Source organism: Anas acuta, chromosome 2 (genome assembly GCF_963932015.1).
Source record: "Anas acuta chromosome 2, bAnaAcu1.1, whole genome shotgun sequence".
In the NCBI taxonomy this organism is placed as follows: domain Eukaryota; kingdom Metazoa; phylum Chordata; class Aves; order Anseriformes; family Anatidae; genus Anas; species Anas acuta.
Genome location: NC_088980.1, coordinates 150,912,596 through 150,929,316, shown reverse-complemented (window position 1 = coordinate 150,929,316; position 16,721 = coordinate 150,912,596). Strand labels below are relative to the sequence as shown.

At 39.3% G+C, this 16,721-nt stretch overlaps 1 long non-coding RNA gene across 1 annotated transcript; it reads left to right on the top strand.

Annotated features, from left to right (window-relative positions):
• The first annotated feature begins 13,867 nt into the window (after positions 1–13,867).
• Positions 13,868–15,734, top strand: LOC137851855 (uncharacterized). The gene is made up of 2 exons (XR_011093541.1): positions 13,868–14,151; positions 14,236–15,734. It is a non-coding gene; the product is annotated as an uncharacterized lncRNA (long non-coding RNA).
• The last annotated feature ends 987 nt before the right edge of the window (positions 15,735–16,721 follow it).

Genomic DNA, 16,721 nt, shown 5'->3' with positions numbered 1-16,721 from the left:
TTAAGCTATTCTGTTATGAATATCCTCTGAAATCCCTCTCTGAAATCCCTCTCTGCTGTCTGCTGTGTGAGCAGTGCTTTTCCCTCCTGAAACCAGTGGCCTTATCATCTTGACCAACAGTGTGTGCTTATTTCCTTGTATTTTCTCTGTCTACCCCTTGCCTCTCATTTTACGTTTATGATGTGAGCTCTGCAGGGCAGGGAGCTCCCCTTCATGCCTGCTTTAACTGCAGGAAGAAGACTGGGATAGAAGTACTCTCAAACTAAATTAATATCCCACAGGTAGACATTTGGTCTTTCTGCTAAGGCAGGATCCATTTTCTTCTGTTGTCTTTCCATGTTATTCATCGTACTCATCCCTATGCACAAAATGCTCACCTTATTGCTATAAGGCATGTACTTTTCCTTACACCAACACCTAAAAGAGGCCTAAGTTTTTATAACAGCTCTCTCATATTCCCAGCTCTACTGGCTTGGCATTTATTTTGCCGTGTGTATTTTATTTTCAAGCCCGGAAACGATGCCTGTAATGAGTTAGACTGACCTTTGCTGCAACCCACACCAAGATAGCAATATTCCACCCAGCTATGCCGAATGTCGTCAAGGCCATGGGGCTGTTGGGAAACATGCTCTGTTTGGTCTGATAAGCCCAGAGAGATAGCTGTTCTCTATTTCTCTTGGCTCCAGTGGGAATTTTCTGCAGCAGTTGTTTAAAAAAATTCCAGACTGGATTTTTAAGTTTCAGCTTTCAGCCCTCTGATCCCAATTATATCTTCACTAGGGACATGAAAGATCTCCGTAAAATCTGATATATTCTACAACTGCAGTCTGGTCACTTTTCAGCTATATCTTTTACTTTCAAGAGTGTAATAAATACTGTAATGAAGATAATAACTAATGATGAAGATAGAACCCATTATTCACAGAAGAGGCAAAACACACCAAGTGAAAAATATATAGAATCAAAAATGACAGCTTGAGCATAGCCTAAGACATTTCATAAGCTGGGACATAATTGCTCTTGATTTCCCTATATTGGCTTTTTATCTCAAAGAAGCCAGATGACGAATTGCCTAGTGATTTATCATAATACACTAGTACATGCTTTTTCTTCCTCCCTCCTCCTCCTCATGCCTTCCTCCTTTGCCTTTGGATTCTTTCATTTTGGTATTTATAAGTTTACACAATTTGGAAAGGGCAAACAATGCAGAAGACAAGCCTTTTACACTGGTAGCCAGCTGGCCTCTTTCTTATTTACACACTGCAGTTGCACTTGGGGAACAGGGTTGTGTCTGGTGCTAGATAAACCCATTTAAGTAGGTGCTCCTGCTCTGAAAGATTTGCACTGAATAGATGCAGCATCCAAGAGAAAGAGGATAAAGGACAGTGACTCATCTCGAGTCATGGGGCCAGCAAAGGGCAGGCCTGGGAATGAATTATATCTCAGTGGTGTCTTAGTCACTGCTTTTCACAACAGCTAGCGTCCTTTTTTAGGACAAAGAGTATTGTGGCCGAGAAACTGTGTGTTCCTTTAACCTGTCAATGGCCAGCTCTCATGCAGGAGATCAACATACCGTATAAGATCCATAAAGGACCACTATGGTGGTCCAATACAGTTTAATAATCTTGGAAAATGCCTGTATCCCTGGCAAGCTTCATTTTTATTCTGATGGCCAGATCTAGGTTTTTGAGGAAAGAGTGAGGGTGAGATTTCAGTGTTGCTTCTTCTCTTTATCCCATTACACCCCATTTCTATTCCTCTATCCCAGCGCTCAAAACGTGAGCACTCTGGATGTGGGGCCCTGGCATTCCCCACCTTTCACTTTTTTTTTTTTTTTTAACAAGTAGCTGCTTGTGGGCAGCTGGAGACAGCTTGCAATGCTGGCAGCATCAGGGTGTGTATTTTTCATCCTCCCTGCGATGGGAACAGAGGTGAGGAGTTCAGCACTCTCCCTTACCTCCACTGACATCAATGCTGAGTCAGCCCTGATGGTATTAGCACAATCTTTTAAAAGCAGTTCATCTTATTGCCATGGTGTGCGTTCCCTGAAGGCCACGGACAAATGTTGAAGTCTGGAAGTGTGTGTGATGTCATGGAAGAAATATGAAACAACAGCTGAACTGCTAGCTGCTACAAGGGCAAATTTTGGTTAATGTTCCCTATTAACTCCTAGCTCCTTCTGTCATCCTGTTATCATGGTAGAGAGAAGCTAGAGGAAATAGCTTTCTCATCTTCTGCTTGAAATTGCTATTTGCCAAGGATTTGCTAGAGGTCTAATTAAAGCAGAATAAATGTATTCTGCATTTCTCACCCAAGAGGGTAGTTTAGATCATAATCAGTGGAATGAATACAGCATGTTTCTGACTGAATTTCCAGTGCTAATGAAAAGGGATACTCTGAATGATGAAGACAAATGTACTTTAAATGAAGAATTAATACTGCTCATAACAGCACAAATATGAGAATCCATATTCTTAGAACAAATGCTGTGGTACTATTAGGCGCTTATGTGTCTAAATCTCTGTTAGAATCTGCAGCTGGAATAGACAAACATTTATGCTGATATTTAGTACTTAGCACTAATGTGGCTGTAATATATATTTGCCCATAATCACGTCAGAACGCCACTTTGTGTGCTTTGTGCTGCGGCATTTCCATTTTCAGTTTTAATGTCCCTGAAGCAACTTTTCATGGGGAAACCCATTCTTCCATCCAAAGAACAACTGTTCTCAAATCTCTGTGGTGCTCTCTGAAATACAAATAATAACGCTAATAAGGCCCAGAAGCTTCTGGATTGAACAATACAAAACTAGCTTGTGAGAAATGGTTTCTGCACAGGGGACCGTATGTTCTTAAACAAGATGCATTAAGTGACTTTTGCAAACAAGTACTCACAGAGGCAAACCAAAGGAAACAAATACACATGATTATGAAGGCTATCTGTAAATCTGGGTTTCAAGAATGACTTGAATTTACAAATAGAAACAAACATAAAGATGTTCAAGCCTTACCAATATTTGCTTGCTCCTGCTCCAGGATCACGAAGAGCTGCATGTGCTGTTGACACCCTCTGGGTTGGATTAGCCCCCCAAATAAGATGCAGGCTTGCATCTGCAGTGTTAAAGATGGATGAAATTTCCAATGCTCTTTCTTGAAGCTCCCCCAGCCTCCCCTTGATCATGCACTTGGAAGCACATACTTGACATCCCCAGCTCACTCTCTCTGCCTTTCGCAGACCTGATGGGCACGCAAAGCACATGCCTCTAGTAACACGAAGGAGCATGTCCCAGACACTCCTAGGGAAGCCTATGCCTGGCTACATAAAGCTTTCTCATGATCTGCTGTCACTGTTTCACTGTTTTGCAGTGAAAGTTTAGTAGTTTTGGATTGTCAGTTGGTTGGCAAGTAACCTGAAAAGCTTCCTCTGTTCAAATCTCATTTTATTGTCATAAGTGACTTGGACAGAACATAGAGGTGCAACGGACTTCAAGCAAACTTTTGGCTGAATTTAATGATAATTCACCATGATAGACTCTATTCCATAATTTATCTTAATCTCTCCATCTACTTTTTAGAAACAAAAATTGCAATCATCTCGTATTATGTCATCCCACAGAAGATAATCTTTTTAAGCATTCTCATTAATATCGTATATGTATTCTTCAAGGGTCGTCCTATTGTTGCCTTACAGACTGTACCTGTCTGCATGACTAAGTCCACTTGCTCCCGTCTAGTAAAACATTAGAATAGTTAGTTTCTACTGGTACATTTTTACAGGCTGTGAATGAACCATTGCTGCTTACTGAAGGAGAAAATTCATTGGTGGCATCTTCATTCCTTGTGATAATGAAGATATTGGCTTACACAGTGAATGGGTGTTCCTTTGCCGTAGAGTTTATGTTAACATTCACAGTATCAATTAAAGAACATTTCAGGATCAAATATGTAATAATAACTGGAGGGGCTGAAATAATTGCTAGGGTTGGGTCACAGTGATCCAGCTCCCAAAATACATTTCACAGACTACTGATGTTAAGCAGGTTTTTTCTTCTTCCTTCAGGTGTCAGAACTCATTTAGGCTTTAGACACTGCCATAAAAGGCAATCAGAGCTTCTTTTCCAATCTCCAAAATCATTTTAACCCGAGTAATATCAACAGAGTCACATCATTTAAAGCCTTCTCCTAGCACTGTACAGCTGCTCAGGCAGTTAATTACAATATGTTCTCAATGAGAAGCTGAATAGGCAGTCACATTTCTGTGCTTCATTAAAATGAGCTTAGCAAAATTAGGCTGATAGGATAATGGGGATACCTTGTGCAGTTTCCACTATTCCCAGCAGCAAGGATTGTGCCAGATGTTGCCCTCGTTGTGTAAATTATATACCTTGTATTTGTTGACTAGGAATAAGTAATATGCATATACTTTCAGCTTACATCAAGCTGCTAAACAAATTATTTTAAAGCCTTATAAATGAATGCATCTTCTTGTGCAAAATCAAAAACAAAAATAAAACAGTATATCTACTATCAAACTTACCATCTAGTGCTGAGAAGAGATGGGAACTTGAAATATTTTTGTTGGGAAAGTACGGGAAATGAACCACTCCACAAGAACAGGTGGCTTACATGAAATGCATCATTTTTGCATCTTTATAATTACAAGTAAAAATGTTATTTCTAAGCTTATGTAGTTCTCTCTTACTGTTAAGAATTTTTAAGAAAGAAATTCAAAGGACTTTAATGACATTGATTTGTCTGTTGCTGGTTCATTTGCAGTGGGTCAGATCCCCAGCAGTGGCATTTGTCTCATCCGTCTCTTAGAAAAAACAGCATGCAATTAACTACATGACATAAAATGACTAAAGGAACAAGCTGCCATTCAGGGAAACCTGTTTTAGGGGAGGAATTATCTTTGATTACAGAACAATCTGAAAAGAAAAAAAACAAAATAAAACAAACAAACAAACAGTCAAATTTGTAAGTTATAAAGTTAGATCCAGGCCAAAGAGGTCCGTGTTTGGACCCATCCACTAACAACCTTTACTTTGTTAACAGAACAAAATAATATCCAGATCAAAGAAAACATGTTTTCCAGTTTGTTGTTGTTGTTGTTATTACTATTATTATTATTTATTCAGGCTGTGCCTCTTTGTTCCAACTTTTCCTCTGCATGGTAACACATGAGGGACTTGGCACTCCCTAGCAGCTTTCTCTTGGCTTAGCACGGAGCTGCATGCAGAACAGATACAGGAGTGCAGGTTATGCTTTACCAAGCAGTGTTAGCAGTTTGTCTGAGTGGGCAATAAGGGATCAATGTATGCAGCTCCCATGTGTTGTGTCAACACCAGCAGAGAGGAAGAAAAATGATCTATCCTGTTCCAGAAGAAGGTAGTTTTTGTCCTCACCTCTGGGATTCCTGAAATAAGCTAAAGATTATCTAAATTGGAAACTTCCAAGACCCCAAAAATGAACAAGGTTATTAATTCTGACTTCAGCTGGCTCATCCGTCTTTGGATGTAGCCCACTGGATATTGCAGACCAGCTCTGTTTCCAGAGGGAGCATGTGAGGCATATTCTGCTGGATACCGCAAACACTATGCTTACAATTTTGAGAGTCTCATGGTCAGATGTCAACTCAGAAATTACCTTTCAGCATCTCTTCCTTAATTAACTACACTGCAATGAAAATGACAAGTAGGAATCTATTTTATTTCAATAGCCAGGGTGGGGGGACAAGGGAATGGGGGTGAATAGGTGTCCCTTTCTTTCCTTTTAGCAAGAATTGTATTCTAAAAGTAAGTGAGTAAAGCAGTTGCTAAGAAAAGTAAGATATTCCTGACCCTGTTCATCACAGATATACCTATCATTAATATAGGTAATAAAATAAGGATAAAATAGGAGGGATTTCTGTTTTTTAAAAAAATTCTTGTTCTATACCAGTGGGGTGTGTACCTTTATGAATAAAAAACCTGCAATTCCAGTGTGTGCAGTTTTACTGTATTCAGAATTGCTGAAAATAATTAGCTGCAATACCAATTTCCCTTCTGGAACTAAAAAGCAGGTTGAAAGCAATGATGTTATTAAGAATACTTCCAAAGCAGTAAATATAGCTTTCTAATCATGTATAATGGCAGGCTAGACATCCACATTTGACTGAAATAAATAAATGTATCACTGCATATTCTATTTCAGTGAAAATATACATCCATCCATCCTACATGCAGCAAATGTGATGTATAGAAAACATTTTTCAAAACACTTAATTCCTTCAGCAATCAGTTCCTAACCTTCACTTTTGCTTCTGAAGTATTAAAAACAAAACACTACATAAAATATTGCTGCTGGTCTGTTATGCATCTTGATCTACTAAAAAGCTAGAACACTTTGTATATACTTTATATAGGTATAATAAACACTCTGGATAGAAGCCTACATCCTAGAAACAATGAAACTCTCACTGATGGGTTAGTTGTTAATTTGTTGGTAAGGTCTTGTTGACATTCAGAACTTGGTCCATATGAAAAATATGAGTCAGTTGTTGTGGAGCTGCATTAGCAGCTGGACTATTGCCCTCAGCCCCGAAGCACGCTACTTCCATGCTCCCCGACAGGCCAAGCATACGGTCTAATAAGCACAAACAAGGATTAACATTTAATACTCTCTGCTGTTGAGGTAGTTAGTGTTTACCTAATGCCCTGCTGAGTGAAAACTTTATGAGGTGTATGTGTCCAACACTTCCCATACAGAATAAATATAACCATTAATACTCCTTTTGGCATAGTACGTAGTAATTATACTTCATATTTCTAAAGTCTGTACCATATAATAACAACTTTAATGATACATTTAGAGATGAGACCAGTAAGATAGAGTGGTGGCTAAGGCTGAACAACTCACAAATTTTGCAAATTTTATTTTCTTAGGGAACCCCAGTGATACAGACTGACTCATGGTAACATCAACACTGTGTGTTCAGTGCTGTGTGCTGTTTCACGTGTCTCAGGGCAGGCAGTGCAAATCAGAACTCAGCCTCTTGGGAGGAGAACCACCAGGTAGCCTGACCCTGCAAACCACAGCTGCTGCCATAGGGACTCATACTCCCCCATTACTTTGGATAAGGAATTTTAATGAATTTATACACTTTTTAAAGGAAGATTAGACCATCAGATTAAATAATTTGACCCCTGGTATGAAAGTGAACACCAATGTTAGATGAAAGTTCCTAGTTCTTCACTTCCAGGTGACCTCACCTCTCTGCTCATGTTCATTAGTCATCCCTATCTGCCTACAGGCTTATCTTGACTCAGCATCACACCTGGGTACATGGCAAGTTGCCCTTTCCTAATCCATTTTCTTTACCAGGGTATGCAATGACAGGACAAGGAGTAACAGATTTAAACTAAAAGAGGGGAGATTGAGACTAGCTATAAGGAAGAAATTCTTTACTTAGAAGGTGGTGAGGCACTGGCACAGGTTTCCCAGAGAAGCAGTGGATGCCCCATCCCTGGAGGTGCTCAAGGCCAGGCTGGATGGGGCTTTGGGCAACCTGGTCTGGTGGGAGGTGTCCCCACCCATGGCAGGGGATTGGAACTGGCTGATCTGTAAGGCCCCTTCCAGCTCAAAACATTCTATAATTGTATTAGGTGCTTCCTTATGTTTTCCTCACATAGGCCTGATTTGTTAAGGGAGCAGGTGTGACTGCTTTGGTTCATCAGTATTTCATTGGCTTGGATGGGATTTACAGAGTTTGTCAGGTGTAGTGCAGGTGCACCTATTGGTGGATTTCATCACAAGGACACCAGGTGGCTGACAAAGGTGTCTTCTAGCAATCAGGTAGCCCATTATTATAATTTTGTAGTATGTTTATGATTTCTACTTACTTTTCTAATGTTCATAAGGTAGTTATAACTCAAAAGAGCTTCACTATGCAATGAAAAAGGTGGACAGTGAACAGCTTAGCTGTACTATAATAAGTAGGCTTCACCTTCTTAGATGACATTTAACACTCTCTCCACTTAAAAATAGACCAGGGTGTTAGCTCATATCTCCATGACTTTTCTGAGCTTAGAAGTTTTAGGTATTGCTTTCCATCTGACAAGGAAGACAGATAAGAAAATGTTTTTATTCAGGAAATCAGCACCAGGCACTGCTTTTCAGTGTGGCTTTATTTCTTTCTCTTTAGCACTTTGAAGGTTGTATCATCAGACCTGATAAATAGTAAATCTGTTATGAGAAGACATTTAGCACAGAGAACATTAGTAGCCTCGCTACTCCTGGCTTAAAACAAAACAAAAAGCTCTCCAATAATTAGAACTGTTTTCTTATGTAATTAAATCAAGCAGCTCATTAGCATTAACCATACTACACATTCTAATGATCCAATTTATTTTAAACTACAGATCCAAGCAGATCTGAGATAGATAAGGCCGCCGTATCCTAGTTCTAAAATAATTCCCAATTTAAAACAGCCTTCTAGGCAGTTTCTGCCACATCAGACCACGTCCTGTTACAAATGGAGTTACTCAGTAGACCAGACCAATTCAACATGAAGGAATTAGAGAGAGGACTTACAAGCTTTTGACTCAATTCATTCTTTATGGGCATTTACTGAACTTAATTTAAATGTATCTAAGGACTAAAAAGTAAAACTGTTTTGGAAAACGAACTCTTCCCTTTGTGTTACAGATTTGTCTCTCTCCTAAGGGTAGCATCTGGCAGATTGTATGATACGTCACGCTGGAGTGCAGCTCCTGCATATTTAAGAGGCAAGTAAGTACAAAGGCAAAGCTTAGAGAATGGTTTCTTTTGAGACAGCACTTTAGCCCCAAACACCAGCCAGATTTCTTGGCCCTCCTTGGCTTTAGCACTTAGACACATTCCCAGTAGTTTTATAATGCATCCAGAAAGTGACTGTGCTTGCATGATGGTGCAATGAACTGTCTGTGCTCCGAGCCCCAGGGCCCCAGCCCAGATGACCTGTAATAGCTGTGTGTCTACATTAACACAATGCTGGGCCTGACCTGCTTCTGCTTGGAGCCACTCTAAAATGGTCAAGGGGTTTTGGTCAACTCAAAGCAGAGGCAGAAAAGAGTCGTGTCTTCATAAAGCATATTGTGTAGTGTCATTGGCTGCCACACTGGAGTGTCTCCTTCCAGGCAACTCCAGTGTTTATCGGTGATCTTTGTTAGGAGAGGATTTTGAGTTTAAATCCGATAAGCTTAAGTTATCTTTAAAGAGGAAGGTCATTTGCTGTGATCAGATGAGATGGCAGACACTTGCTTTTCAGAAGAGTTCCATTAAATGAAAAATAAACCTCTTACTGGTGAGAAAGTTTGCTCCAGATGCTAAAAATCTACATCCTTGTATTGATTCTGGACACACTCAGTAGACAGATTAATTTAAATGTTTACTGTATCTAATCGTTCATTACGTGTATCTGGATGTTTCATAAAGCAATTTACATTAGGTATAGAAAGATCAAGTGGTAGAGATGCAAACTATATATAACTTCTATGCAAGAGCATCAGAACATGACATTAATCTCCTTTGTAATTTCCTTTGCTCCCACTTTTGTCATACAAGGTGACATCCCCCACAGCAACTGGATGATTTATACTTTGTAGGGCAATTCTTAACAATCTTTAATATTGGTGTAGTAGCTCATCTGTCTTCAGGCAAATGATATATGCAAGATTATTTATTCAGGGTAGGCACTGAATCATTAAAAAAGGCTCATTCCTAATTAAATGCAGCATATCTGTGTTTGCCTCTCTGGTGTCAAGTAAATAATGTGTGTCCGTTACGAGAATATGCAACCCCACAAAATAAATGGACTCTGAAGTCTTATGGTGAAATACCACTCTGAAGCAGAATAAGGACTTTAAAAAAGAAATCTAAAGGGAACTTAAACTCTTATTTCCACAATACAGCGTTTTATATGAGTACTGTTTGATATGAGCATGATATTAGAAAAGTAGCTTCACCTATATAATCACATCTAATCTATTCTAGTCTAATAGAATGTCAAAGATTTTTATGTGGACTGCATGAAGGGCAGCATTAAGGTTTGTCCTTATCCACATATTAAAACCGGTATAAAGGATCACAGAATGGTTTGGGTTAGAAGGGACTTTAAAGATCATCCAACTCCAAGCCCCCTGCCATGGGCAAGGACATCTCCCACCAGACCAGGTTGCCCAAAGCCCCATCCAGCTTGGCCTTGAGCACCTCCAGGGATGGAGCAACCACAGCTTCTCTGGGCAACCTGTGCCATTGCCTCACCATCCTCTGAATAAAGAATTTCTTCCTGATATCTAATCTAAATCTACCCACTTTTAGTTTAAAGCCATTACTCCTTGTCCTTTCACTACACTCCCTGATAGTCACATAAAAATATGTTTTATTAACTTCCTTAGTATCACTGAGCTTATGATAGACTTGAAATTTCCTTGAATATTTGTTGCCACATTGATAAATGCTCTCAACTGTGACTGCCTTAAGTTTCTGTTTGCTTATTTATGTCTGGGAATGAATGAGGTTGGTCTTTTTGACTACACTCGGGTGGAGAGAAATTATGCAGAATCTGTTGAATCTTATGAGTGTCTGAAAGTCAGGTCAAAGGAGAAGATGTTTCATGCAGTGTGAGGAGTACTGATAACAGACCCAAAAGGCTACATAAGTTAAATATTGAGCCTGGGATTGAAGGTCATTAAAGGAGAATGACTCCTTCTTGAAGAAGAAGGATGTAGACCAAAAGGAAACCTAATCAAAGACTGACCAAACTTAGCATAAAAGCTTCTACAGACTTCAAATGTTTTTAAGTCAACTTCTTACAGATAGTCTAAACAAGATATTTTTTCCTCAGCTAAGCAAAGGTTTGAAGCAAAATTAAGCTAAGCAGGTTTAAGAAAAGAGAAAAGTTCAAAAGCCAGTTGGTAAAAGGATTTGCCAAGGAATTATTGTTGGGAGTGAATGAAAAGTTTCCTTAATTGGCCAAAGTTTATTTCTAGAGCATATCTGGTTTGGTGGCTTTTCAATGAGGAAATCTTGAAGCAAAACTGTTCTTCTTGGGCTGTGCATTATGTACAAAAAAAGGGAAAGGGTGAGTAACATCTACCATTTCTTGGCTTTAAATGGACAAATGCCTCTTCTACTAACCAGAAACAAAACCTCACCCTTGCCAAAGGAAATATTAGTAGGTCTTGCTTAGACACTGGGAAACCAGGACACAGACAATAATATTTTTCCCTGTTCATAAAGTGAAGATCTGAGAATACAGCTCCATAGTGTGACTCCCAAAACACTTTGTTCTCAAACACCATATAATATCTCTTAGGAAACTGGCATAGGAGAAAAAAAAGAGGAAAAGGCAACAACAACCTGAGAGTCCTGGAGACCTCTGGAGCTGATAAAGAAACTTATCCTTTGAGAAGAGTCAGAAACCTATTCTAAGACAATGTAGATGAGGGAATAGTGATGTGCAATCTACTTCTGAAGTCTTTGGGAATAGTATTCTCTGTGACATCGGGACATGAGGGAAAAATGATGTGATTCCAGGGGAAGGGATGGGGTGGTGGGAACATGATACTTACTCCCAGTTAAGCAGTGAGCTACCATTTCATGCTGGTTGGGTAGTGTTTTCTGAGGCCAACACTGGGAGGACTTATTGAGGAGTATGCTTCCCTAGCTACTTTTTGAGGATGTTGTGCAGGGCACCATCAAAAAAAACCTTGTAAAGTCAGGATACGTGGTGCCTGCTGCTTCTTCTTCAGCCCGGACCTCTTGGTCGTTCACAGAAAGTGTTAGATTACTCTGAAGTGACATGGCAAATCCAAGTCCATAGTCATCTGCCATTTCATTGTCTTCTAGATGTTCACAGATATTTCCATTACTTTTCGTGCTGTTCTTCTATTTATTGCCATGCTCTTATAACAAGGCTCCCCCACAGTATAACAATCTCAGTGCTTCAAATTCCTCCACAGTGACAGCAACAAAGATAGCAGCTGTCATCACCACTAAACACAGGGCTGTCTTGACCATTTTCTTGTTTTCCTGTGATTCATTTATTTTCATGACAATAATGCTATCTATCTCATTTCACACCCTGGTGATTGCCTCCTTTGGGGTGATCTGTCAAGCCTCCTCCAAGCCTTCATTTTGGTAGGCCAACAAGGCAATTAACTATAGGAGTGCTAGAGTTCAATCTACATTACTAAAATCAGAGATGAGACACAGGTGGAGAGAAAGTTTGCAACAGTCTAAGGAATTCAGGGGTAGCAATGAAGGGCTGCCAAAACACAGGCTCAAAGATGCAGTTTTAAAATATTTGCCCTTAGTTTTTGTTTAAAATGTTCATATTCAATTGCCTGCCCAAAATAAATCTATATGCCTGAGAGAATGGTCTAATCATTTTAAAGCACATTTGGCCACCTTGTGCTGAAATGTAAGGAAATACATGTAGAAACCAACAGTCTTAGAAGCCAAGCAAGTTGCTTGTTCTGATATCAAAATCATGGAGATATTGTTACAACCTTCAGTGTGTTTTGATTGAGAGCAGCCATCATCAATCCCTGCTATAAGGTGAATAGAGAAAGACAGTAAGAAGTAAAATTCAACCTGCTATACTGAAAAATATGCCCTGGTCATTATTTAAGTGTCAAGTGTAGAACAAATTACTGAAAATTTTTCTTCCATGGGAATTACACAAATAACTTTTCTCTTTGAGAAGTTGGGGTTCATGTTTTGTGACATTTTCCTTTCTTTTACAGGAATTGCCTCAAATATAAAATGTGTGCCTAAAGAAAGAAAAATCAATCAGAGCATAATAACTTATTCAATAGTATAGACCAGTGCTGCCACTGAAAATTGATAAAGGAATAATCAGAGTGCATTAGACCCCATCCTTCCCTGAATTACATGAATGCAGCTCTTGATGTACCAGAGACAGTTTTGATACTCCAGGTTCTATTAAAAAAGCATGAGTCCAAATCTCCTCCTATATTAATTTTATGTTATGGTTATTTCACACATTTTAAGGAGATCACTTTGCTTTTATACCAGTGACAGAGACACAGGAAACAACTTCCAGAGAAACTCTCTCTCTCCCCCATCTCCCTCCCAAGGGGAAAAAACTGTAACTTGGATATAATAATTTTCAGAAACTGAGAAACAGGAGTCTTTTCTTTTTTGGAATGATGGTCTACAATACCATAAAGACAAATAACGGCCACTGATGAAGGTGCATTTATTGCAGTGACAACAAAATACAGACCTGAAATCCTCCCCCAGATTAAAACAAACAAACAAAACGTAATCAAAATATGTATCCTAACCTGGTTTAAATTAAATTAACTTTTAAAATAAGAGTAGGGATCTGAAAGGGCAAGTTTCCTCCAGAACTATTTAGCTTTGGTTGTTGCTGTCTTTTTTCTTTTTTGTTTTTTTTTTTTACCCTTCATTCAGTCTGCATCCTGAAGAAGGTCTCTCTGCTAATAAGGTTACTCATTCAACCCTTCTCACCTCCTGTAATTTGCCTAAATTACGGAAGGCAAATTAAGCCAGCTCAAAACAATATTAACAGACTGCTGCTACCATCGTAATTAAATCACAGCAGATGCAAAGGGACAATGGAGATTTGGTTGTAAATATATCAAGTGGTTCTGATGACAGTAATGCATTTTATTAGGGCAAACTATCACCATTTTTATGATCTAATGCACATTTACCCTTTTCTTGCCCTTCAATCACCAGGTAGCACATAAGGTAAATTGGATTCTTGTATGCTAATGTGTTTTTTTCCTAATTAACTGATATTAAGATTGTATTTTACATTATATGGTGGTTGCTCTTGCCCCCATTCCAGGTGCTGTCAGTATGGGAAAATTACTGTTTTCAAGAGGTATTACTGTCCTGCACTGCCACCTCACCAACAGCCTCATGGAATGGGCTCCACAGGGAACATGAGCACTGAGCTCTGCCTGTCCTTGCTGTGAGCTTCAGTGTCCTGAGATAGACCCCCAGGAGGAGTTCCCCTGAGGAAGATATGTTGGAGTAATGCTGGTACCATGAGGAGCAAAGGGCAGCATCTTCTCATCTGGGAAGAGGCATGAATCCAGATTAGCAGCAGTCCCTGGAGATGTGCATTAATTAACAGTAGGTTGCTGCTTTGTCCAGACAAAATTTAAAAGCATGAAATAGGACACTTCATGTTTTATTTTTATTTCCCATAAAAAACAGCTACCAGCATTTGCCATCAACTCTGTGGTTAGAGATGAGCATCAAGGAAGGATGGATATGTCACCTTGAAAACTCAAGTGAGGAAGAAGTTCCACAATGAAGATGGTTATAGTTTCTCATAAGGCCCTGCAAAACTGGATTTAATGGTGCCTTAGAATACATGAACTTGGGAACCTTTGGAAAGTGCGTGCTTGGTGGCTCCTTAGTGCCCTCCTCTTTTGGGATCTGCTCCAATGAATCCTTCTCTCACCATGTTTTCAGGCCAGGTGCTGCAGTGTTAGCAGTGGACCTGAGCACTGCTGCACCCCAAAGCCTGACCAGGATGGAGCACACGATAGGGTGTTTATACCTGCAGCTTACTGTAGGGTTATTGGACATAGCTCATCTCTTTGGGTATTTATCAGGCTACTGCAGTGTGGGTGGCTGACCTTGGTGATATCAGTGTTTTTCTCATTCCCACGGGGCTCTGAGGTTTACTCGATGCTGATATCCTTCATTTGATTTCAGCCCCGTTGGCTTTCTGTGACACCTAGTCTGCAGATCTCTACTAGTTCAAATTTGAGAAATAAAATCAGCTCAGCGAAAACAAGGCTCTTTTCCTTAGCTTGCAGCATCAATCAAAGCAAACAAGGGGAAAAAAAGTGGAAATGGAGTGTGACATCTGGGGAAAAGCTTTCTTTTGATCTCTCTTGATATTGTTGGCTACAGCTAAAGGGGAAAACACAATTCTTTCTTTACTCTCTGGTATGTAAAGTAAGTGTTTTGAATAAAAGCAGAAGTGAGATGTCTACATAAAACAGCCTACTCTGGGGAACAATGCTGTGATCCTGATGTGGTACAAACCACAGAAGACAGCTTATCTGATGGGAAGACTTAATTAATAAGTTATGTTCATCCAGACTGAATATTAGCTATAAATTGTCCAACAAATCTTAATTATGTCAGAGGGGCTGCAAGATAAGGAAATGATTTAAATAGTGTAGAGACCTCCCATTGCATTCCTCCTCCTATTACAATACTGTATGTGCTTGCTAATTTACCTGTATATCATATCCATTGACTAGATTAAATATAAAAGGCTTAATTTTTACAGTGATAATTATCTCTTCAGTGTTACGCATGCAGAGGTAATTAATAATTGCAGTCCAGGAGAAAGATAGCCCTACTGTCTTCTCAGGTTTGATCTTCTGATTTGAAGATCTGAGTGGTTTGTGGCTGTAGAAGAGGTGCATGAAAACGTCCTAGATAACAGTACACTTTTTATTATAACAACTTTTCCCGTCACTATGCGATAGGAACTGTAATCAGAAGAAGACTTGTCTTGTAATCAGAATGAACAGAGAAGATGTTTTGATCATAGGTGATGTCTGAACTCTCAGTTATGAAGTTTAGTAACCTACTAAGCACATTTTTTTTGCTTTTAAGGCCAAACAGCAGCTTTTCCCCCGGACCAAATGATGGCTTTGTCAGCCTAACCCAGGGGCTTAGACAAATAAAAATGCCATTTGTCAGGTTGTTCTTCCAAACCCTGTACAGTCAAATCCCTTATCTCCATATAGTCAGAGAATTCAGATGCATTCATGACTTGGATGTTTTTTTTTTTTCAGACAAAAAATGCCAACATTCAACCTTCCAGAGTGTGACAATCTGTACTTCATGCAGGGGATCTCCACATGAAAACTAGAACACAACAGTGTAAGTAAGGTAGCTACTCATGTCTGGAGGAGCATATCACACCTTGTGGAGTATACTACGTTTAGGCCTGCCACTCATCTCACTTTCCATGGTGTCTTGGCTGGCTAGATAACCCTATTCCTTCTTACCATATGGTGATCTGAAACTGGTTAATCACATTGACGTTACCTTCCATCTAGATGGACTATATGCTGATTTACATGCTGGCAATCTGTGGAAATTCCTATTAATGTTCTACATTACACCACAGTGGCCTCTGCAATCAGACAGGCTACGTATCACTGGGATTCCACTTGTCTTCAAGTTGTCCTGTGAGGCTTATTTGTTGTTCTAAACAATTTGGGTTAATACAGAACACAGAGAAGATACTTTTATGTCATTATATATACAATAATATCTCTAGATATTTTCTTTTTCTGTGGCTTGGAGAGAAGAGAAGAGAAAAGTACCTTAGAAAAAAAATGAGGAATCACAGCATGCATCTGTCTTTAAATCTTGTTGATTTGTCAGACATTGAGATAAGCATTTTAAAAGGTGCTTTTTTTTTTTTTAATCATTATTAATTTATTATTATTATTATTATTTTATCTTTTGATTGTGTGGTACACCTTCATGCAGCAGAAATGGGATATCTTTTAACTGCTGCTCTGAACATTTCAGAACTTGAGGAGCATTAGATCTTCATCCAAAGATACAATGTGGTCTATGTCACAAGCACATGATGACTGGCATCTAGCTTTGAACTTTGTCCTTGGACAAACTGCAGTGGTCCATGTCAAAATCATACAGTA